The 25677-nt window shown below is 37.2% G+C and overlaps 1 long non-coding RNA gene across 1 annotated transcript in view; it reads left to right on the top strand.

Annotated features, from left to right (window-relative positions):
- Positions 1-25677, top strand: part of LOC122790979 — a 151454-nt gene that overhangs the window by 55026 nt on the left and 70751 nt on the right. The window contains exon 2 of the long non-coding RNA XR_006363057.1: positions 11206-11250. This is a non-coding gene — a long non-coding RNA (uncharacterized LOC122790979). The remainder of the gene's footprint in view (positions 1-11205; positions 11251-25677) is intronic.

Raw genomic sequence — 25677 nt, 5'->3', positions numbered from 1 at the left:
GAAACTAATAAAAAGATACATCTGAAATCTATAAGTAACTCCACCTCGTCTTTATATTGGATAATTTTTACTTGGAAGTTTTTACATAGAAGATTTTTAACACCATATAAAATAGCCCTGATTTATAAGAAAGAAAATATAACATGCTGGCAGTATGGCAGATGCTTAGAGGCAAATTGGATTCATATGATATTAGATTGTCAAATGGTTATCCCATTTTGGTCTGATTTTAGAAACTTTGCCAACACATTATGGTCAAATACATTATTACAGATTCCTTGATATTATTCACTGTGCCAATTCCAGGTCATATACCTAAGACTCAAGTGTTTCTTCTATGGTCCATTTTGGCCATTGCTAGGAAAATTATCACTCTCATTTGGAAAAGTAAGAATATCCTCTCTTTTTAGAGATTATTCACCTTGCAAAAAGTGTATGCAATAAGGCATTACAAACTATGTATAAAATAACTTTAAATATCATGCATAAACAATTATCTTGGCAAAACTTAAAGATTTGTTGGAAAAGTTTTGATGGCTTTGTTTAATGCAATTTTTTTGTTATAGACTTTGTATGCAGTTTTTTTGTGTTTGTCAGTTGATAGTTTTGTTTTGTAAATATGTTTTAGATTTGTTTAAAGTACAATAAAAAGTTAAAAAAAAATAAAAAAATAAAAGTAAATAAAGCAATGTGCCCCTTTGTCTGTTTTTTTTGTCTTGATGGTGAGTGATATAATTCAAAATGTGAATGTAAATTAAAGGATGCAATACAGGGAAACAGAGGTGGTTCAAGTACCAATATATATGTTATATGCGGATGATGTTGTTGGTTATTGTTGCAAAGAACAAGGTGTGATGAGTGAAGTGATGGCAAGAATTGCAGTATTGTTAAGTAAAGTAAGGTTACAGTTAGAGCTAAAAGTAACAGATTTGGAAAAATAAGTAAGAAAAATGGAATTTATTACAACAAGAAATAAATAAATTAAGTGAATATGATAGAGTAGTAGAACAATAGAAAGAAAACTGGAATAAGTAAGGAAGTTGATAGTTTGGTGGAAAGGTTTTAATTTGTCATTTTATATTGAAAAGTATGTGTTTAATACATATTTACTAGAAAAAACTAACTTATTTGGGAGAAGTACATGTTTCCAGTGAAAATGGAAAATGAGATATTAGATATTTGTCAGTTTTATTTGGTAAATAGGACTAAATACTGTTAGAAAAAGTGTAATATATAATAAAGAAGATGGGAGAAGTTTGAATGATCATCTGTAAAATGGAGAAGAGGAAATGAAAAAAGGAAAGTTAAAAAAATAAAAATGTTAAAGGAAAGGAAATATATGAGTAAGACAAAGTTAATGGAAACAGAAAGTGAAAGGAATGATATAAAAATAATGGAGGCATGGTACTTAATATAGCTATAGAAATGATTACATGAAGAGGTAGAAAAGCTATACTTGAAAGAAAAGATATTTGAAATTTTTTATGAAGTAGGTGATTTTTTTGTGTGGAGATTGCTATTGCACTAATTGCCTCTTTAAAATATTATGAAGCATAAAGTAATGGAAGAATAATGTAAGAAATGTAATGAGGAAGAAACAGGACTTTTTTTTCTAAAATGCATAAAAAGTAAAAATCTGGAAGAATTTTTTAAGCATATTATTAAATACCAAAATCCAGAGCAAAGGAGAAAAGCGAACCAGTTCAACAGTAACTCACTGCCAATTTTATTCAAAATAAAAGACGAAAAACATGTAAAATCAAGCGCTTTCACCTGGATCAGTATCAGGCTTTTTCAAGATGAGTTTGCACTCACTGATCCAGGTGAAAGCGCTTGATTTTACATGTTTTTCGTCTTTTATTTTGAATAAAATTGGCAGTGAGTTACTGTTGAACTGGTTCGCTTTTCTCCTTTGCTCTGGATTTTGGTATTTATTGGTTTGGAGCTTTTTTTTTTTTTTTTTTTTTTTAAGCATGTTATATTATATAGGAAGTGTGGAAACAAAAAGTAATGAAATTTAAAAATTGTATTCTTTTATTGTAACATGGATGTTATGTAAAAAAAAGACGTGCAAGTTTATTATATAAAAACATAGAGAATGAGAATGAATTGAAAGAAATAAAAGAATTGTTGAGAAAGGAGTGAGGTGGATAAAAATGTTTTAGCTTACTGAATATTGGATAGGAGAATTATGTTAATTTCTGTTTAAATTGGTATTAGTTTTAGTATTGACTATGAAATGAAAAGTGAACATGAATTTGTAAGAGATGCTAATAATGTAAAAAAAGTGAATAAGTAAATAATGTAGATAAAGCAATACCTACTCTTTTTTCAAAATGCTATGGGATCTTTTACATCTACCTAAGCTACTACCACCTCAGGCAAATGGGTCTTGGTTTAACATTTCATCCAAAAGACAGTACATTCAGGACTGCTGCACTTCATTGTCAGTAAATAAAAATGAGTACCACTACCTGAAGTGGGAATAAAAATATAGCTGTGGGTATATTTTATATGTGAGTTTTGTGGCAAAGTATCTTGTGTAGTGGTGCTTTTAGGATAAGAGTTTTTTGTAGTGTACTGTATAAGGTCGATGTTATGGGCAATGTTCAGGTTAGGATTAGCAAACTGAGTAATGTGAGACAGGCTCAAAGCTCCCCCCCATCAACTGTATTAATTTTTTTTTTGCTAACTCTAACCCTGCTGCTACCCTTAAATTTAATCCTATGCAGTACATTGAGAAATCTTTTCACTAACAGTATCACTCTTCAAAGTATGTCTGTAGTGCTGTTAGTCTTTTGTTAACTTGGTTGTTATGACTGGAAAAGGAAAGCATTAACTTTCCTTCTTTGATAATTTTTGGTTTGAGCTATTTTTTTCAATCTTCATTAATATCTATGTTTATTGTTCATATTTTTTAGATTTGATAAAATACACACACACAGACACACACATGCATTCACAGATACATTATATCAGTGACCTTATTTATGTCGCGGGAAAAAGTCATAGGAACTCTTAAGATGTTATCCTCAAAATCTTCTTTCAGAGCAATAGTAAATGTTTCAAAGTCCTGGTCTTTAACATGTAGCCTTGAGCCCCTTAACATTTGTCCATTCACTACATTCTCAAACACATGGTTAGGATGCATACTACTATGGTGGACAAAACTCGATTTGTGACAATTGTGGCTCTGAAAGAAGATTTTGAGGATAGAGGGTACAGGCAGACCAAGATAGCTAAGGGTATGTGCGGTTCCCCCAGCTTAGGAAGGGTATTGGGAGACCTTATTTTATGACTCCCACTCATACCTCTCAAGTGTACCTCATTACGAGGAACGTACCTCATTTGGGGTCTTAAAAAGTTCATGTTCCTCGAAGTTCCCTCAAAGTTCTACATTGAAAGACTCTGTCACACATTCAATGTTAGGAATTTTTTTAAGTGAAATCCATTGTAAATAGAAATGAATCATATTAATTTTTTAAAAGACCTTCTTTATAAGTAAAGCCAGCATATTTTAACCATCCTATGACCTTCCTAGTTGAAGTTGTTAGTAAGCCATTAGTATGTCTTCCACATTTTGCCCATTTGTTCCACATTATGAGGGCTAGTGTTCCTCATTTTGGACATGGAAGGTTGAGAGCTATGCTCCCACCCCATGATCAGTATAGACAAGTTAGAAGGGATAACATCTTAAGAGTCCCTATGACTTTTTCCAGCAACATAAATAAGGTCACTGATGCAATTAAAAATAATTTGCATATTTTAACTTCTGATTCATCTATTGAAGTATTAGTTGGCACATCTCCTAAGTTTTATTACAGGAACGGGGTTAATCTAAAGAGGTTGTTGTGTTTTCCGGATAAGTTGAGCTATGGACAACAGGGAGAACATACCAAAACATGTGGCATGTGTAATTTCTGTCAGTATGCAAGAGAGGGTAATGAGTTTGTTCATCCACAGACAGGGAAGAAATATCTCTTAAACATTATGGCTAACTGTGACACCGTGAACATTGTTTATTTAGCTAACTGTGAGCAATGCAGCTCATTTTGTGCTGGCAAAACCAACCATCAGTTTCAGGAATGCATTATGGACCATATATTGTATAAGTAAAGGTAGTACTGTCAATGCTTTAGCTAAACATGTTCAGTTGAAAGGTAATGGATATAGGTTTTATTTTGTGTTAAATGTTATATATGAGAATGTTAGGTTAGGCAATTTTGAAAATGAAACACAGAGATGTGAATCAAGATGGATTGCCAAACCACATTGTCATATGGGGCTAGGTTTAAATGAGTTTGTACCTTTGAAACCTGTTTTAAAAGCTAGAAGGAGAAGGAAAAAGTAATGTCTACCCTCTTCTGCTGAGTTCACTTTGTTAGTGGGTTCAGCTTTAAGCATTTGTTTTATTACTTTTAGCTTCTTATTGGCTTGTGTATTATAGGTTCATATGTTCATAGGTAGATACTAGGCTATCTGCCCTAGGGCATTTACAAGCCTAGCCAGACTGTGTTTGGCTTTTGCCACCCTTTTAGATTAGATGACTGTGCCCCTGTATAGTAGATCACAGAAGATAGCCCATTTAAGGCTAGTTTAAAGTGCCCCTGTCTAGCAGTGACACAGAGGAGATCCCAGTGGTAAATTTACGATCTCCCATCCAAATGTCAAGATTCTTCTTGAGGAGGGTCGTTGAGGGGCTCTGCCTAACATGGATCAGGATTTTGTTCCAGAGTGAGGGGAGCCTCTGGGATATGAATCTGTCTCTCCAGCATGTCCTATTTATTTCTGTGCTGAGGTTTAAGTCACTGGAGCATGTAGCTCTAAGGGTTTTGGATTTCCTGAGGTGGAGCATGTCCATTAATTCTGGGTTGGACATGGCTTTATACATTAGGCACAGATCGCCTCTGAGTAGGCGGTAAGCAACTGAGTAGAGCTGGAGTTTCTTTAGTCTAACTGCGTAGGGCATCTGCTTGAGTCCCTTAATCCTCTCGGTGAGGTACTTTTAGGGTCTTTCTAGTTGTTGCAGGTGTCGGGTAAGGTACATCCCAAATGGGGCATTGTATTCAATTATGGGCCTGATGAGTAGAGGGGCACAATGACCTCTCTTGATCTAGATGTGAACCCTTTCATGATAAGGTGAGCTATATAGAAGGTCCTTCTAACCACTTTGGCGGGTCCCCAGATCCCTAATTACTTCTTCTGTACTTAATGGATTACCACCTATGTGGTAATTTGTGGGCACTTTGTTTTTCCCAAAGGGGATGACTATGCACTTTTTGGCATTTAGCTTCAGGCCATGGCTCTGGCACCAGTTATCCATCTCTGTGAGACCATTTTGGAGGATGCTTGTGTCAGTCAGCATGTCGATTATGGCCCCCAGTTTGCAGTCGTCTGCAAACTTGGTCAGCGAAAGTCCTCCTGTGTTAGCCTGTACCTCAGAGAAATATATACCAAACAAGAGAGGTCCCAGGACTGAGCCTTGTGGGATGCCACTTGTAACTGGTTTAGAGTCTGACATGGCACCTGCAATTCTGACCATGTGGGTTCTATTCCTAAGCCAGTTTGCAACCCATCTTGTGACATAGGGGTTGATATTTAAGCTGGTGAACTCGTTTATGATGCCCAAGTGGGGTATTGTGTCGAAGGCTTTTGCAAGGTCAAGGTAGGCTGTGTGGACTACCTTTCCTTCATCTATGGCCTTGGTGACTGTTTCAAAGAAGTCGACCAGGTTCAAGAGGCAAAATCTGCCCTTAACAAAGCTGAATTGGGTAGGATCCAGTGTTTGGAGGTTCCCAATGTCATTGTTTATGAGTTCCATGATGATACGCTCCATAGCTTTACAGACCAGGCTAGTCAGGCTTATAGGGCGATAGTTACCGGGGTCTGTTGTGGCACCACCTTTATGGAGTGGGACCACTGTTGCTGTACGCCATTCTTTGGGTACATATCCTGTTGTAAGGCTGACATTGAGCAGTGATTTTAAGTGAGGATTCAGTTCTTCTTGGAGCTTGTGTAAAATGCAGGCCGGGACACCGTCCGGTCCCATAGATGCTGTGTTTTTTGCTTTGGAGAGGGCAGCTCTCACCTGTGCATCTGTGATGTCAGGGGGGCTACACTCTGTTGGGATAGTCATTTGCTCATTAGGGGGGGAAGGGGGGGTTTGCACTGAACCTGTCTACCAGGATTGTTGGCAATGTCTGTGGGTTCAGTGTATTTTTTGTCATTTTGCACTAACTCAGAGCATATCTGGGAGTTTCCACCCAAGTTCCTGACATAACTAAAGAAGGCCTTATGATTATCTTTAGCGTCTTGTGCAATTTTTTTTTTGAAGCTAGCCTTGGATGCTTTTATGAGGGATCATAGTTTCTTGCTAGTACTGATCAGAGTTGCCTTCCCTTTTTGGGATTTTGCTCTATCCTTTAGTAACTTCCTCCTTCTGTTGTATAGCTTATTTATGGCTGGGGTCCACCAGACAGGTCTCCTGCCTTTGGAGGAGTGTGTCTTGGTTTTATTTGGGATAGCATGATCTATGCATTCCTGTAGGTATCCATAGAATGCATTTGTAAGGGATTCTGTGGTTTGGGTCATATTTTCCACTGGCACAGGGGCTTTGTAGGATTCCATCTCAGTTCTGGGAAGTGTGAAGTTTGCTTTTGAGAAGTTTTTGACCGTGGTTTCCTTTTCTGGGGGTGGGCATGGGATATGGACGTCCATAGTGATTAATTTATGGTCAGATCTTACCAATGAAGGGTATACCTCAGGTATAGAACACAGAGTACCCATGTCGGTGATAATCAGGTCCAATATGTTTTCCCCTCTTGTGGGAGTGGTGACCAGTTGTTCCATAGCATTTGAGTTTATAAATTTTAGGAACCGTTCGGCGAGGGTGTTTGGGCTTGAGTAGTGCTGCCAGTCTATGTTTGGGTACTTGAAGTCACCCAATATAATGGTGTTTGGAGAGACCTTCATATTCTCCAGTGTTTTCAGGAAAGCCGAGTGGGATTCCTGAGTTTGGGAGGGTGGTCTGTAGCAGGCTACAAACTGGAAGGCAGTTTTGCCCACTGTTAGTTGCACATGGATGGTCTCAGATGCTTCTTGCATGCCCCTAACCTGGAGGTATGGTTTTCTTTGATGAATATGGATACTCCCCCTCCTCTTGTGGTTCGGTCCGAGTTTTGGGGCCGAAAAGCATGGTATGAGGTATAACCTGGTAGTGCTGGGGTGCTCTTGGGAGCCTGGAACCAGGTTTCTGTTACTGCACAGATATCGATATTCTCCATACTGAGGAGAGCCTCGAGTGCGTGCATCTTGAGGTTTAGACTTCTGGCATTGAGCAGCATTACCCTTAGTTTCTTTTTCCTTGTGTTGTCTAAGGAGGTGGGTTTGTCATTTGAGCCTTGCCTAAAAAAGGCACTATGGGGGTGGCAAGAGCCTTGGCCAGTATTCAAAAACCCAGGGGTGACAGGTGCAAGCCTTCCCTAGCGAAGCAACGGGGCTTGTCGAGCATGTCATCCCAGGCTGACAGATACTGGATTCCCTTTGAGTGACACCAATACTTTAGCCAATTGTTGAAGTTGATCATTTTGTCTTTATACTGTGGTATCATTCTTTGTGAGGGTAAGATGCTACTCAAGGTCAGGGTCATACCAGCCTGGGCTACATGATCAGAGAGGGTAAGATGCTACTCAAGGTCAGGGTCATACCAGCCTGGGCTACATGATCAGAGAGCTCCTCTATGTCTCTTTTCATGTAATCCAGGGAGGTACATCTCAGGTCATTCACACCAGCATGGACAATTTCTGAGTCATATTTCTACTTGCTTTGGAGTGACCTAAGTACTTGTGTTATGTGGCGGATCCTAGCACCCGACAGGCAGCTTACAGTGACCTTCTCCTTGTTCAGCCTGGTGAGAGGGATGTCAGTGTGTCTGACAATAGAGTCACCTATTACAAGTGTATTAGGTGTGTTTAGCCTTAAGGGCTGTGACTGTATGGCACACTGACTTTGTGGACTATGATACGTGGGTATTGTTGTGGGGTAGCAGTTGCTTGGATGTCTGCTTCGGAGGTCTCTGTTGCTTGGGCAGAATTTTAATTAGAGCCTCTGAGTATGTTTTTGTGTGTTTATGTGTTTGGTTTGCTGTTGCGATAGGTCTATGTGAGACTGGATTTGTGGTGTGTGTGATTACCTTCTCCTCGAGATTGACCATGCCAGTACTATGTTGAGAGAATTTAGCCTCCAGTTTAGCTGTATAGTTGCATCTCTCGCATATATTTGAGCTTGTTTGGAAGAGGAGAGGGTGGTCTGTGTACATATGGCAGTTGTAACATTGCCTCAAGATTCCCATATTCACCAGCTGGACTGGAGAGTAAACCAGAAATTGACTTTTGGACATGCCAGAATAGCATGAAGAACTACTTATGACTTGATCAAAAAGGACCAATAGGGAGCCAGGTACTTAAAGGGAGTATAAACGGGTGTAGTGCTTAGTTTATTAGTGCTTACTTATAAGATACTTATACGAGCTACTGCTGGGCTTTAGAAAGAAAATAGAGTGCTTACTTTGAGATTTGGAACAGTTCTAAGGGAAAAAGTGAAGAGCAGACTTTGGGGAGCTGAGAATAGTTTAAACCCGATTTAGTGACGCTGCCCAATGTGCAAAATCATCGAAAACCGTGCTAAAGCGGGTTTTAAGAGAGAGAGATCAAGGAGTTTGGAATTGACCCAAAATGGCCAATAAAGCTACAGTTTCTAGGCAGTAATCACTCCCACAGGGGCAGGCAGGCTGTTCAGTGTCTACCACTGCCACTGATGAACACAGAGACTTCCTTTTAGCCCAAGCAAGCAATGGCCTTCAAGAAACTTACAAACAATTCAGAACAGCAAATCTGTATTTTTAAAATACAGAAAGTGGGAAAAAAGCAAGATTTTTTTTTTGTTTTTTGTTTTTGTTTAAAGATAACAAAGATAAACAAGTAGCAACTAGTTAGAACAGTGCAATAAATGACACCACACTGGAGTGCTAGGCCAGAGACAGATAAAATGCAAGTTTTAAGAAAAAAAATGATTTTAAAATAAGTTCAACACAGGAAATGCAGTAAACAGGCTCTAGATGTGTTCTAAGTACAGTTACTAACACAGATATAAACTTTAGCAAACCGGAAAATGCCAAAAAGTAGGCAGCAATGCAGAAAAACTTAACAAATAATCTGAAGAAAAATACTTAAAATCTCAAAAGTGACTCCCTTCTTCTCTCAGCATTTTCTCCTCTTGGTGGGTGCTTCAGCAACAGCCAACAAGTCTGAAAAGATGCCAAAACCACGAGGCAACCTGGTTTTAAGAGAGAGAGATCAAGGAGTTTGGAATTGATCCAAAATGGCCAATAAAACTACAGTTTCTAGGCAGTAACCACTCCCACAGGGGCAGGCAGGCTGTTCAGTATCTACCACTGCCACTGATAAACACAGAAACTTCCTTTTAGCCCAAGCAAGCAATGGCCACCAAGAAACTTACAAACAGTTCAGAACAGCAAATCTGTAACTGAACTTTTTTAAAATACAGAAAGTGGGAAAAAAGCAAGATTGTTTTGTTTTTGTTTAAAGATAACAAAGATAAACAAGTACCAACTAGTTAGAACAGTACAATAAATGACCCCACACTTGAGTGCTAGGCCAATAAGTGCAACACAGGAAATTCATTATGACATTGCTATATAAATGTTTAGTGAAGATGATGTTTTATTAGGGTCTGGAGAAGCTGTGATTCCATAATGAAAGTGCTTACCAGTTTGTATATGCATTAAACTTGGACTTATTCACCTGCTGCCTGCTGTTTGCTGGCAACTTTACCTTTGGATACTTTGAACTGTGACTGCTGTGTTTCCACACTGTTGTTTTTTTCTCTGCACTTAGTTTTGGTTCCTGGCTCTAGTTCATTGTCAAGGTTCCTTCCTTGTCTGCTGGTGGAATTTTTGTGTTTTACTATTTCATTCAGTTAATATTAAATAACTTATTAATGTTGAATTGTGTTGATGTTGTATAAGTAAATTTCAAACACAAAGAAGTTCTGTCAATTTGCTTAATGCATTCCAGTCTTCTGGACCATAGGATGAATGATCCATTTTAACAGATGTTAACACTTGAACCAGTAGCAATCATGACTCAAACTCTTTGCACAAGAATTCTGGACAATGTAAAAAAAGATGGGGGAGGGGAGCAAAGGCCCAAAATCATGGTCAGATTTTAAATGTTGCTGTTAACTTAGAACATCGCTAGAATACAAGGTTTTAAATTAGCATGCATTTTCTGAAGGATATGAACTCTGAAACTCAATTGTCTGTCAGTGACTTTAATAGTCAGTGATTTTCAAAAGCACACATTTTATGAGGAACAAACCAAAAAATGAGGCAAAAATCTGGATAGTTTGCAAAATTCTTGACAGTTAATAGGTACAGCAGCTATGTAGACTTTCAGATTAATGATTCACTTGACTATATCTGTGTCTGAGTAAAAGACCCTAAAATTAGATTCTTGACCATTTTAATGGTGACAATACTTTGTCACTGCTCCGCCGCAGTGGCTCCTGGTAAATATGGTAAAATGTGGAGGGACCAAAAGGATGCCACTATGAAACCAACCAACCAGCCAGATTATCATCTCCTTTGTCTGTAGGTTTGAGGGGCAGTATGGATATAAGATAAGCAGAACATTTCTGTCTAGTTAGGGATCCTTTAGGTAGGTAGTGACCTTTGACACAGGGAGTAAGGGCATAAGATAAGTAGAACATTTATGTCTAGTTAGGAATCTTTCTGGTAGGTGGTGACCTTTGACACAGGCAAAACCAACAAACAGATGACACTATCAGTGCAACCTGTGTATGTTTGTGTGATTGTGCAGCTTTATTCATGCTAGTCAAATAGGAAATTATTTTATAATGAAGATTCAAAGAAGTATCTTTTCACTGTCTTTGCATGTATTTGATATTAAAGATAAAAAAGTGATTTGTACAAACATTTCTTCAGGAAATTTACTTGTTTTTTTTAATCATGTTTATAAGTATCAGTCTAATATTTCAAATATTATTAATTTAAATTTCTGCTGCTCTATGAGTCTTGCCAATATATTGCCTGTCATCTTGATTAATAAAAACATTTTATCAGACTGTTTATATTAACTGTATCCAATATTTTAACTTGCATTTCAGTTCCTATCCAGTTATCCTATGCTTCAACTGATATGTAGACCATCGGTAAGTATATGGATATTCATAAGTATTAACCGAGGTTAACAGAATCAAAAATGACATGAGGAAATTGTTAAAGGTACATAGAAATTAGTCCATATTTTTTTTTAGTCTTCCAACAAAACGTATTTGTTCATTTTCTCTCTATATTGTGTGGCATTTTTTTCTTTGGTTATTTTTGTTTGCTTCTTGACAAAACAGCCGCCTGTTGCCAGAAGATCAGTGCACATGGCAACACTGTCCCATGATGTTATTTAAGCACAGCTGCAGGGAATATAAGAATGTGCGCTTTAAATTCCAGGGGGGGTTTGAATGTGCCGTCCTTTCAAGAAAACAGTTGGAATGTGCTACTATTTTGTCTTAAGCACCAAGAATTTGGTAGTATGAAAATATTGACTTCTGTGAAATGTTGGTTTTGAATTTATGCTGTTCAGTAATAGGACACCTGAGTCAGAAGTAAATGATAGTATTTGCTATAGATTAAAATGAAATGCCAAAAAAATGTATCATAGTATCCTTTAGGAAGTCATCCACCCCAGTCACTATCATATTGATAACACATCCCTAGGAGATGACCCAATATTTAGGGACTTGGGAACACACATAGACCATAATCTAGCCTTTGATCATTATCTGTCTACAGTAGTGAGGAAACTATTCTATGTTGTGTGGCTTATAAACAAAGATATGGCATCTATGTCCAAGGAAGACATTGTTCCATTGTATTCAGCATTCATCAGCCCATTCATTGAGTAAAGTGCCCAGTTTGGTGTGTACCTAACCAGCCATATCCAACAATTGGAATGTCTGCAGAAGCTCCTTACTGAAAGAATACAAGGTGTAAGTAACAAGTCCTATGCAGACCTCCTCAAGGCCCTATCCCTGTATTCTGTCTTCTACAGGCCGTTAAGGGGATCTATATACCTGGAATACAAGGCATTAGCAGAGCCCACCTGATGAACTTCCTAAATATCCTCAAAACAAAAAGCACCAGAATTACTCATTCTAAAATCTTAAATCTTGCCTGTGATATAAATAGGAGTTCCTAAACAGACAGGTATGTATCCCAGAGATTATTCCTTCTCTGGATTAGGCTTCCCATCCATGTGAAGCAGAGTTCCTCCCTAACCCAATTCAAGTGTAACTTTGGACAACTGGATGGAGAACAGGAAATTCATCACTGGTTTGGTGCCAGTGTCTCTAATGGACACAGGCAGCCTGTAAATGGTTCATCTCCGATGCTCCTTCTTGTAAATGTTTCATCTCCCAAGCCTCTGCTTACACTGTCAGGACTACCAGAACCTGTTAGAGATTTGGGATGTATGGCTAGGCTTAAAAAAGCCCTTGTGGCTGTTAGCCTAGTAAACACATATGAACCTATGAATCTGTAATGCTATCACAGGATGAAAATATTTCAAATTACAAAATCACTACACCTCACATACATGAATACTATAACAGTTCATATGGACAGGCACTCAGTGGCTCTTATGTTTCCATTGAAAGTGCTGTTTGGTTAACTTGTGGTGAAATGGAGGTAATGTGAGCTCTCCACCACATGATAGTACTATTTTTTCTTCCTGTTTAATAGACATACCACTGCAAAGATGGCCTATTACCCTCTATACAATCTCACTCTCCCCAAATCAGATTAGCAGTTAACTATAGTTTTGTAGTTATATGAACTATCTACCTGCAACAGACAAGATATTGATCTATCGTATTTGGAGGCCTGGTGGAACATTACCAACATTCATCAATTATTTTGGCTAGAGAACTGTTTTCCCTTATGTACTGATGTAACATATTAACAAGGCCAACAGATATTTTTGTACTATGAAAGATTTCACTCTGCTTTTATGAAATCACTTCAGGATTATAGCTTTTTCTTCTAAATATGCTAATTTGCAATTTGTTCACCAAATGTCCAGTCACTGCAGTTAAACATTCAGTAATAAATAAATGTTTATTAATATCACATAGTAGTGCGTATTACTGATGTACTATTCATTTGAACAGGCAGAAGTAAACTCAAGTCTTTATGATTTCAGTCAGTCTGGTCTAACTTTGACTAATCTGCAGTTCATGATGCCATGGTGGCCATCTGGCTACTTAACCCAACTTTGTTTTCCTTGGACATGGGGCAAATCCATTTCCAAAGGGTGCATATGAATAGTAGGTGGCAGTGACACAGTTGTGCATTAGTTATCATTGCAGCCTCACTGTACTTGATTTGTTTGGTTCTTTGCTGGGGTGTCTTGTATGCTGATCATACCACTCAACCTCTCAGAACAAGAAATCTGGGCACAGCCAAAACTAATAGGGCATGCCCAAAAATAGGGACATATTTTAAATATTGCTCTTATAAACTTAAAAAGTTGCTAAAATAAAACACATTGTGTTAGCATGCATTCTGAAGGATATGAAATCTGAAACTCAAATGTCGTCAATACTTAGTGACTTTAAACCTCGATGATTTGCCTGAAAAGTACAAATTTTATGAGGAACAGATCAAAACTACGAGAGAAAGATCTAGACATTCCACAAAAATCTGTACAATATAGAGGTATGGTGCAGAATCTATATGTCCTCCATTTGTCGATATGGATTTTTGCCAAGTGGCATGGCTGCTGTCACATCATAAACATGTGACATGTATGAACTGCTGATTCTGCAAAATTATTGTGGTTGTGCACTCTAAGTGGGCAAATTTGCACGTATGCCCACTGGGATGATGCCTTATAGAGGTTTACTTTCTCTTTCCTTGCAGCCAGTGAGGGGATAGCCTCTAGTTTCTTTCTGACCCTAAAATCTATTAACCAGGTTTCAGGAGAAGGAAATTAAATGTGTGGGTAATATTGTTTTGTTCTTAGATGACATAAGTGGATATACTTTTATTGCACAGTTTTCTCTTCTCTGAAATAGGAAGATTCACAAAAGATTAGTTAACTGAGTTAGCTAGTACACCATAAACCAATATTAGACTTTCATATGTTGAGAACTGGCTACATCTGACTAACAGAAGGTTTGTTATTATAATGCACATTAATTATTTTCTGCAATAACATTTTTGAAAGCGACATTATACCAATAATGTCAAATTTTAAGGAAGGCCTGATGTTACAGGGGTCAACATCTGCTAACAACACCAGTTATCCACATCTGATTAGCAACCCAGGTACTGAAGAATGAGAGAATGCAATGAGTGAACAATAGACAGCATGCCATTTCTGACTGAGTAACTATCCAATGTCATAGAAGTCACCAGGTCTTCCAGTTGGGGGAAGAGGGACCAACGACTTGCAAGTGTTGCCATAATGCATGTAGCTGGGACATGCTGAGAGACTCATGTGATTCTATCTCAGTTTCAGCCATGACATGACTCAATATTGGGGTGACTGGGAATTTTGTTGGATGTTACAGCTCTCTGGCCATAACATGAGTGGCCAATCTTCCCCGAATCTTACCTCTGCTTGTGGCAAAACATGCACCATTAGTTATAATGATTTCTGTCCTTATAGTGTGCACCCTTTGACTTGTCACCCATGGATGTTACTGGTCATTACATGGAGAAAATAAATGAATGGTTCTTTTGTTAGCACACAGGGACAAAGGTCAGTGCCAGTGCAATAGAAAACCAAAGAATGTTCTGGTCTGGGTATGATGGATCTTCTCTGGACAGTAAAGGATGAAGAGGAATATCTTGGGCTAGAATCATAGTCTAGGACATTAACACAGCACAAAGATAATACTACATAGGAAGAAAGCACTGCAGGGCTATACATAGCTATACATATAAAAATAGATACAAATAGTACAAGTAAGCAGGTATCTGTGCTTTAAGGAGGTAAGTGTGTTGAGAATGAAAGTTCATAAAGCAGAGGACATAGCATAAACTGTATGAAGAAAGGCTGCTGTGTAAGCTTGTGCCAAATTCTGCTAAACTTGTGAGAATGCAAGTTAGAGAAACAGCTGGAAGCATAAGCTGTTGCTGGCATTGGCCTGTGCACCCACTGAAGGAAATACAGTAAACAGATTGGTTGTAAGGAGTTGTGAAAGGGGCCTAACATGCCAGACTCTTTATCGGTTTATTAAAAGGAGTGGAAAGTGAAGCACCATTAAACAAGAAAAGGGATATAACAAGTAGAGGAACACACAGCATAAACTCTGTAAGGTAAAGAAGGATGGGGAGATGTTTTGCTCTGTGGTAAAGGATCATTCATATAACTATAGCGATATCTATGTATATAAGTATAGATAGATAGATAGATTTAGCTATAAATATATGAAGAGAGGGAGAGAGAAGAGAAAAGAAGAGGGGTGAAAGGAACATGGAGGAATGGAGGGGAGGGTAGGCAGTAGGGGGGCAAACCTATATCAGTGAAAGACTTACAGACAAACAGGGTAGTTGTGGACATACAAGGAGGGCATGGGCATCAGGAGGCATGCACAGTTTACTCAGCTGTACATATTCCTTTTCAGCAGGGAGAATCAGAATTCTGACTTCAGAATGTGTGTGTGTGTGTGAGAGAGAGAGTGTCTGTGTATGTGTGTGTGTGTGTGTGTGTGTGTGTGTGTGTGAGAGAGTGTCTGTGTGTGTGTGTGTGTGTGTGTGTGTATGTGTGTGTGTGTGTGTATGTGTGTGTGTGAGAGAGAGAGTGTCTGTGTGTGTGAGAGAGAGAGTGTCTGTGTGTGTGTGTGTGTGTGTGTGTGTGTGTGTGTGTGTGTGTGTGTGTGTGTGTGTGAAAGAGTGTGTGTGTATGTATGAGAGTGTGTGTATATCTACTTGAGATTACTGAAATCTCAGTAGACCAAAATTCAAATCACCTAACCCTAAACACCGACAGTTCAAACAACTGATACCTCACATATCCGACACACAGAACACTGATGCTACAAATTCCCAACTAACCTCCCTACAACATACCAAAAACAACTCACAAACACCATTTAAATAAAACAATGTTATTCCAAATAAAACTTCCTACTTCTCCTCACCCACACCCTGCCCTCCAACCAATAAACCTAAACACTTAGCAGTTATTACTAAATATTCGTGATGGTCTCCATAGCACCGACATGAATATTCAGAACAAACATGAAAAAAAATAAAGAACCTTCAGTACAATCCTTTATTTTAAAATTTTTGCAGGGGTCTATGCCCCCCAACCCCCCCATTGGGGGCTGCATCCCACAAACCCCCTACTACTTATAACTACGAAATCCAAGATCAGACTACAACTTGCACAGGAGCAGATTTCCTGTTCTACTCAGCTTGGACTGTCAGGCATTTAGACATCAATATTGTGAAGTTTCACTGATGTGAAACTTTGTGCTTTTCAGCGTGGTCATTTGAATGTCAGTCTACGGAGATTTCAATATGTGTGTACGTGTTGGATGCATGTGTGTGTGTGCATATATATATATATATATATATATATATATATATATATATAAAACTATATATATATATATATATATATATATATATATATATATATATATATATATATATATACACATATACATATATGTGAATCTAGGACGTTTGCTCGACTGAGCAAATGTCCGAATCCATAAAACCCTAATACACTTTAACGAAAGCGCTTTTATCAAAAAAGTGCTTTTGTTAAAGCGTGTGACAAAAAACCCAAAAAAAACCCACTACATTTACATTTAATATTCTCTAATGTTCTCCCTCCGAGACCGCACTACAGTGGAGAAAAGGGAAATTTCCTTTATCCACACTGTAGTACAGTCTCAGCAACAGTGTGCAGTGTGTGTTTTTTTATGATAGGAAAGAAGTTTAAAGAACTTCATGAGTGCTTCAAGATGGTAGAAAAGTTTAGCCAAAACAGAAATCTGTTGTGCAGAAAGAAATACAGCCATACTTTTCAGTCAGAGAAGATATTTTTTTGTCTATAAGGTTGATGAATATAACTGATTAAGCACCAGATCAACTAAGGAAATAAGTACTGGCAAGAATATTGAACATATTAAATTAGAGAAGTTAGACTTGGTGAAGATGAAATGTTTCAGTACTGTTCGCTGAAGCTGACTTCAATGAAAGTGGAGTTTACCTCTTTCTCCATAATTGTCTTACCTTGGAGTTGGAAAGTATAATTTCAGGCAGGGGGTCCCCATATTGGTTGTTTTAGGGGGGGCTTGCCTACCTACAAAAAATGTTGCCTGAAGTTCTCTGAAGGTAGTTTTGGAGAGAAATTTTCAAACATTTACCATCGTGGAGACTATCTTTGGCTAGTTGACTTGATTCTGAATATTGTAATCATACTTAAGAAATGTCAAGTGTAAAGAAAGATCTTGTTATATGTCATACTGTACAGGGATGTAAATCCAAATAGTCCAAAAAGTTCAGAATTGTACTAATAATTTAAGAAAAGATATATTTTCTAGTTCTCTTCCAAAAAGGCTGAGAAGTGAAGTCAGAAAAGATTTATTTCAGTATGAAGACTATATATTTAATTTATGTTGACTATTATTCATATTAGAATTCAAAAACGCCAAGCAGATAATGAAGATGGTACACTCGCCACCACAAGAAATGGTCCCATAAACTGCAATCCAGTCCTCTTGTTTAGTTGAAAACACTTTATATCTGTTTTAACCTTAATAAAGTGTTTTCAACTAAACAAGAGGACTGGATTGCAGTTTATGGGACCATTTCTTGTGGTGGCGAGTGTACCATCTTCGTTATCTGCTTGGTGTTTTTGAATTCTAAGTACTGTTGCAGTTCCTGTTTTGTTTTATTATTCATATTAGTATGTTTTCTGAGAATGTGAAGTGATTCAATGCCATAAGAAGAGATGTGAGCAGTGTACTAAAAGATATGTTTTAAGAGATGAGACTGAAGAAGTGATATATATTCCTCTCTGTCCAGGATTTTGCAAGTTGTCCAGATGTTTGCTTTATATTTTGGTCTGCTTGTCATAAAAGTTGTGGTTTTCTATCAAATCATTGAGGAGTGATATCACTAAATAAAGACAGATGCTTGCATTTTAGACTTTGTATCCTTCATAAAATGCCTGCTAATGCAAAATGTGTATTCTAACAGCTTTCTAATTTTAGAACAATATTTAAAATCTGTTCCTGATTTTGGGCCTTTGCCTCCTGATTATTTTTGTTTTTGTCCAGAGCTTTTACACTAAGAGGTTGAGAAATATGATAATACCTGATAATGACCCCCGGTATGCAAGAAAAGAATTCAAAGCATGTTTTGAGTAATGAGAACTGCAACATACATAGCTATAAAGCCCTAATTACCCATTGCCAAATTGCCAAGCCAGGATGACTGCTAAGGCTGTCGAAAATGTCATAGAGAAATTACACACCATTAACTGTGATGGTTACATCGATGTGTTCTTAGCTTTACTAAATTATATGAATACTTCACTGCAGGGTGTAGATCTTTCCTCAGCTCAGTTATTGATGGGTTTCAAATTAAAAAAACTGAATTCCTATGACTCCTCTGTTAAGGCCTGAGAATTTAAGTCCTCTACAAGAAAATCTAAAACAAAGCCAGTCTAATCAAAAATATTATATATGACAAAAAACATCCACAGCCCAAATAATGTAACAAAATTTATAAAAACCTCTAACACCATGGCAATAACACCTTCAATGGAGTTAAAATCACACAATATAAAACCTTATATAGACCACAATAATTATTAAATTGGTCTTATTAATGTTCCAGTTACATTCCACATTTATACCAGCAGGGGGTCAGGGTACTATATTTAAGAATAAACAAAGTTTCCTTGTGCAAAATTTTTTTCTTAATCCCTGTACAATTTTCATGTAAAATAACTTGCCTTAAAATTGTACCTTAAAACCCCTCTGGATTACCATTATGGTATTGTTTAAAATGCATGGCAAGAGGGCTTTCAGCTTTACCAGTTTTTATCCCTAACAAACAAAAGCACTCACAAAGCCAACAAACAAGCAACTAAAAAAGCACAGTTTCTCAGCTGGAGAGAACTTGGTAAAAAACACACTTTAATATTTAAAATTAGTTATAAAACTCAGGATAAAAATCAACTTTAGCGCTTTCATTTTCTTCTATTGAAAACTTCCTCAGATAATTCAATTCATAAATCCATTATTTAAACCAGTTCTCGTCATGTGATCATCAATGCCTCCAAAATGGACCAATGAAAAATGACATACATCATCTTACTAAACAAAACATTCATGTCCTCCATAAAACATAAATAATCAAAAGAATCGTACATCTTCATTAAAGCTACTTATTCAAAAACACTGGAATATGTTTGTTTATATATATGCATCTCATTTGCAATTTTAATTTCAAAATGCATGCCAAAGAAAGCATGCCATTCAATACTGGCCAACGGTTTGCTCCAAGACAGACCTGCCAATATAGCTCATGTTTTTCTAAACATAAAGACCAAGGTCCACCTTGTGGGTTACTGTCGATTTTCTCCAGTACTAAAATTTTAAACTGGTGTGATGGAAAATCTGAAGTGTTTAAATAAAGTGTTCATGTCTTTCTTTCCTGATGGCATATAAGTGCTCACATAATTTTTCTTTTATTTTCCATTAATTCTTCCCAATATATATATATATATATATATATATATATATATATATATATATATATATATATATATATATATATATATATATATATATATATATATTGGCAAGAATCACATATTGTGGCATACATTACTCCATCAGTGTTGCAGTTATAATTTCAAAAAATCTGCAGCCTGATCCCATTAATTGTAATTTCTTTTGTAACAAGCATTGATTTACAAAAGTGGCAAATCCAACTTATCTGCATACCTAACCAGCTCTTTGATGTCTTACTATTCCTTTTTCCAGAATGTGTTTTAAGTTCCAGTTTCTTCTGTACACAATTCTTGGAGTGGTTCCTAAGCAATCCCCAAGGTCTTTATCATCCCTAATTAAATTACAATATTTTTCTAAGACCCATCTGATGTTCTTAAAATCCATATTATACATAGTAATGAATGAATAGCAGAAAAATCGATCTGAGCTCTGGTCTTCTGATTCTAAACCCTCCCCATTCCAGATATTAACCGTCTCAGTCTTATCTTCTAGGCTGTTGTGATCATTTGGCTTATCAGGGATACCCCCTAAGATAGGTTTACAATATTGTCTCTCTCTTTTATTGATGAATTTCCCCATGATGATTTTTTTAAGTTTTATTACAGATTTTAATGATTACAGTACATTATTACCACATTCGCTTTTTTTTTTTTTGTTACTTGTTTGTTGGCTTTGTGGGTGCTTTTGTTTGTTTGGGAAGCCAGTATGACTGAAAGAACCAGTACAAACACTTTTTATCAGGACATGTTTCAAAACACTGATATAATGACTCTTTCACCACAGGTTGGTAACCTCACCCTTTTAATTCAACAATTGTCACAACGTGTTGACCTTCTTTCTCTGCCTCTGGATTTAAGAAATGAGCTTCGCCCTCCCTCACAGGCTATGGAAACAGTTAATAGAACTTTACCTGCTAGACCACAATTTTCAAATATTGTAAGTTTGGGTGTTCAAAATTTTTCTATAGGGGCACAACATCAAGATTTACCAGTATTAAGGGAATGGATTGGGGCCAATATTTCTTTACAGATTACACAATCCATGCGTGTACAGACCATCAATAACAAACTGAGTGAATATGACTATAAACTTCTTAAAGTGAAGAAGCTTCAATTGGAGAATGAGTATTTTTTGTGTGCATTCATAACAGAATTGTGCCAAAGGGCCTCAGAATGTGGCATAATCCAATCAGGATGGTTCACAATTCTGAACTGCATAATGAATTACTAGCCTTGTTTGATAAACATGGATTTGAGTATATGGAATTGCTCATATCCCATAACAGGAAGACTGCTGAAACACTGATAGCTGAAATTAACAGTTTGGATAACAAAATTAGATTATAGCTAATTATATCTAAATAGATTATAGCTGGCTATAACATTCTATAGCTAATTCCGATATGATCTCTCACACTCTGTAAATATTGTAAATATCTTTTGACTTTAACTATGTGAATTTGTTAAAATGTATCTGCAAGATATTTTTCCACTATGGGCAGTATTGCTAATGCTTGTATTATTTGATATGTGCTTGTACTTGTACTTTTATTTTTATTGGACTGCTGTCTTTACTGTAATCTTTCATGGAGATTTTCTCCCTGGGCCTCCAATGAAAAAGGCTCTCTGGGCTCAGTGGACTTCCCCGGTAATCAAACTGGAAATAAAATAAAATAATAAATAAATATCACCAAAGATATACATTATGAGACAGTTCATTATGACCAAATACGTATTTTTAAAAGTATTGATAAGAAAGCTAATAGCATAAAAAGACGGAAAATAAAGAAATTATCGATTAGAGTATTGTAATGGGAAGGCTTATCCCCTCCGCCCACTTCCCAGAAATGGGGCATCAAGACATTCAATCAGAATATGAGAGGGTCTGGTTTAAGTTTGAATATGGATAATGTGGACCCAGCTGAGGATGAATATTTTTTTAGACTAAACAGAAGTACCAGCTTCGAGGAGGTTGAAGAGAATGGAGGAAAGGAACCAAGCCTCAACCTGCCAATGGACTGGCCCCAATGGCCACAAGGTTCAACAATGGAGGAAACCAACATGTGGATGGGGGAAAGGATGACAGAATTAGTTGTTCATGACAATTATTCTTTGGGCCCAGTGATTGCAACAAGTCCTTCAGGGGATTTCAAAACTTATAATTATTCCTCTTACGATATGGATATTATACATGGTGATTTGTTTTCAAAGGGCCCAACTTTCGTTCCAGCTGGACATATGGATGTGGGCAGTGTATTGCTTGATCTCAAGGAATACACTAGATAACTTAATTTTTGGTTAATGTTTCAAGATTTGAATATGCTTTTGACTCCATTACGAGTGTCTAGTGCATATAATCCATGCTTTTGACTCCATTACGAGTGTCTAGTGCATATAATCCCCCTATACACCCTACTTTGAACATCTTTGAGAGATTATGTGAATTAGATCTCATGATCATTCAGAATGGAAGGAAGAACAGAACAGGGTTTAAGTATAATTTGTCCAAGGAGGAAATGGATATCCTTTCTGTGTTAACCAAATGTAATCTGAGGTTCGTGACACCAGATAAAGGGGGTGGTCTTGTGGTTATGGAAAAATCTGATTATACCGAGCAGATGAGGAGATTACTCACTGATGCAATATATGAAGTGGTTTCTATTAATGAGATGAATTATGCTCATAGACAGATAAACTTTAATCTGGAAGACTTACTAATTAATGGCCAAATCAAACTCTAAGAGGATAATTATTTGAATATGTTAAACCCTAAAGTAGCAACAATATTTGGACTACCTAAGATCCACAAGAGTCTTAACAACCCCCTCCTTCATACAGTTGTGGATGGTTGCAGATCCATTACACATCCAATTGTAAAATTTTTAGACATAAAACTTAAACTGGTGGCCAGGGAAACTCATATGCCAGGATTCATGGGATTTCCTGGCCAAAATTAAACTACAATGTCATGCAAATTGCATATTTCTGACTACTGATGTCAGGGATCTTTACACTTGCCTCCCACATGAGATCAGGATGGAGTGGCTCATGGGCTTTTTGGGAATGAGTGGTACTTGCCAGGACCAGATTAACACCTTTGAATTCTTTTGGACATGGACCTAAAGAACAACTTTATTTGGTTTGTAGGCCAAGTCCTACTGCAAAAATGCTGAGTGGCTATGGGGGCTGCATGTGGTGGCCTATATGCTAACATAGTGATGCTACAGTGGAAAAAGATGTTTTTTTCAATCTGAATGGATTAAAGGGTGTGGACTCTACACCCAATTTTTGGATGACATCTTTAGTTTATGGCAAGAAGACGAAGAAAAGATTCCAAGTTTGATAGCAGTTTTGATTCAGAGCACCAGCATTCTCAGATTTACTAGCGAAATGGATCAGGAACAAATTGTATATTTGGATGTCCTCTTGACAAAAGATACAAGAGGGAGAATATTTACCTCTATAATATACAGGAAAATCACTTATTTTAACATTTTTTTTTTTACATTTTACAAGTTGTCATCCCCTAAACCAGAAGAAATCAGTGATGAAGGGCTAGTTTATATGTGTAGCTCGGATGATAACAGAAGATGAGGCCTTTCTGGATGAATGTTATAATTTGAGATACATGTTTGAAAAGAGAGGATATCCAATTGTATTTATTGAGAACACCATGGGGGAAGTCATCAGTGAGAGAGAGAGAAAATACTTTTAACCTATCTTAGGGGGCATTCCTGATAAGCTGATAACAAGAGCCTAGTGGATGATAAGACTGAGACATTTAATGATATCCAGAATGGGGAAGGTTTAGAATCTCAAGACCAGAGCCCAGATTGATCTTTCTGCCATTAATTCATAACTATGCATAATATGGATTTTAAGAACATCAGATGGGTCTTAAAAAAATTGAATTTAATTAGGGATGATAAAGACCTTGCGGATTGCTTAGGATCTACTCCAAGAGTTGTGTACAGAAGAAATTGCAACTTAAAAAAGATCTTGAAAAAGGAAATAGTAGGACATCAAAGAAATGGTTAGTTATGTGGATATGGGGAACTTGCCGCTTTTGTAAATCAATGCTTGTTACAAAAGAGATTACAACTAATGGGATCAGGTTGCAGATTTTTGGGAATTATAATTGCAACACTGATGGAGTCATTTATGCCGTGATATGTAATTCTTGCCAATGTTTTTATATTGGGAAGTTTGAATGGAAAATAAAAGAAAGAGTATATGAGCAGGAAAGAGAGGCATGAGGGCTTTATTTAAACACTTAATAGATTTTCCATCACACCAGATTAAATTTGTAATACTGGAGAAAATTGACCATAACCCATGAGGGGGACCTTGGTCTTTATGTTTAGAAAATGTGAGCTATATTGGCAGCTCTGTTGTGGAGCAAACCATTGATCAGGATTGAATGACATGTATTCTTTGGCATGCATTTTGAAATTAAAATCCCAAATGATTTTTTGCTTAAAAACCTCAGCTTTGGCCGGCTAAGAACTAACTGTATTCAACTGGACGTATAAGAGAATTTAAGTACCTTTATCTGCACTTTTTTTTCAAAAAATACAGTATTTAAATTGATTTTAACTGTGTTGCAGGAATATTAACTGAACTGGAAGTTTTGACTCTGCTCTTCAGTTAGTCCCAGCCACCCTCCCTGTTTTTGTTTTGGTGTTAATCTTAGTGGCCTTGAAACTGCCTGCCCCTCTTGTAAATTTGTGTTTGGATACTCCTTCTGGGCCCATCTCATTTGCTCACTCAACTGAGTGCAGTGAGATCATATTCTGATTTCAGGCACTCCTACTGTGTACAAAGAGAGCATCTGGGAAACAGAAAAAAAAAATTAAGCTTGTTTCCTGCCTTTCCTGTTAAGTGGTATAGTCTAGACTATTTGTAGGCTTCTGAGCCCCCAAGCCCTTCTGTGTTGGAAGGAAGACTTCTAGCTTAGTTTTTTTTTTCTTATAACTAGCCAGTTTTCTAGTTTCAGCACTCAAATCTATTTCTTTGATCTCAGCACTTGTTCAGAAAAAATTAAATTTCATCTGCTTTTACTGTACTTGTGTTTCTACCTACTTTATTTTACTTTTGCATCATCTTAAAAGTACTCAATTGTATTTATTACTGCTTGGTGTAACTCATTCTAAGCCTTTTGGTTTAAACACTTGGGCTTTGGACCAGTTGTTTTGCACTGAGAGGGTTTGTGGTCTGCACTGTAGTGACAGAACAGGTAGCTTACATCCTTCTAGATTGAGAACTGCTGATTGAGGGCTCAGTGTCTGTTATTCTAAAAGTGTATTAATTCTGCTTTAAGCACTTGGGCTTTCAGGCCAGTTGTTTTACATTAAGAGGGTTCGTGGTCTGCACTCTTGTGGGAGGAGAGGCCAGACTCTGCCCTTCTGAGCTGGGAATTTCTGGTTAAAGGCTTATAGTGCCTGCATATCTGAACTGCTTCTTACTGAAGTTGGTGCGCCTTGTTTGCTGGTGCATAGACTGGATTCGGGCCTGCTGGATCTAGCTTTGTTTGTGTAACTTGAGCACTAATCCAGGCATTCTCTAAAGTATTCAATTGTATTTATTACTGCTTGGTAGTAACTTGATTAAAGTGTAGCTATCATTCTAAGTCTTTTGGATTAAGCACTTGGGCTTCAGACCAGTTGTTTTACATTAGGAAGGTTTGTGGCATGCACTGTGGTGGCAGGCCAGGTAGCTATCATCTTTCTAAGTTGGGAACTGCTGATTGAGAGCCCAGTGTCTGTTATTCTTAAAGTGTATTAGTTCTGGTTTAAGCACTTGGACTTCAGGCCAGTTA

This window comes from Protopterus annectens, chromosome 16.part0 (genome assembly GCF_019279795.1).
Source record: "Protopterus annectens isolate FY-2018-M chromosome 16.part0, PAN1.0, whole genome shotgun sequence".
Classification (NCBI taxonomy): Eukaryota; Metazoa; Chordata; order Ceratodontiformes; family Protopteridae; genus Protopterus; species Protopterus annectens.
Note: the sequence above shows the minus strand (reverse complement) of the source record. Positions and strands in the feature narration are given on the sequence as shown.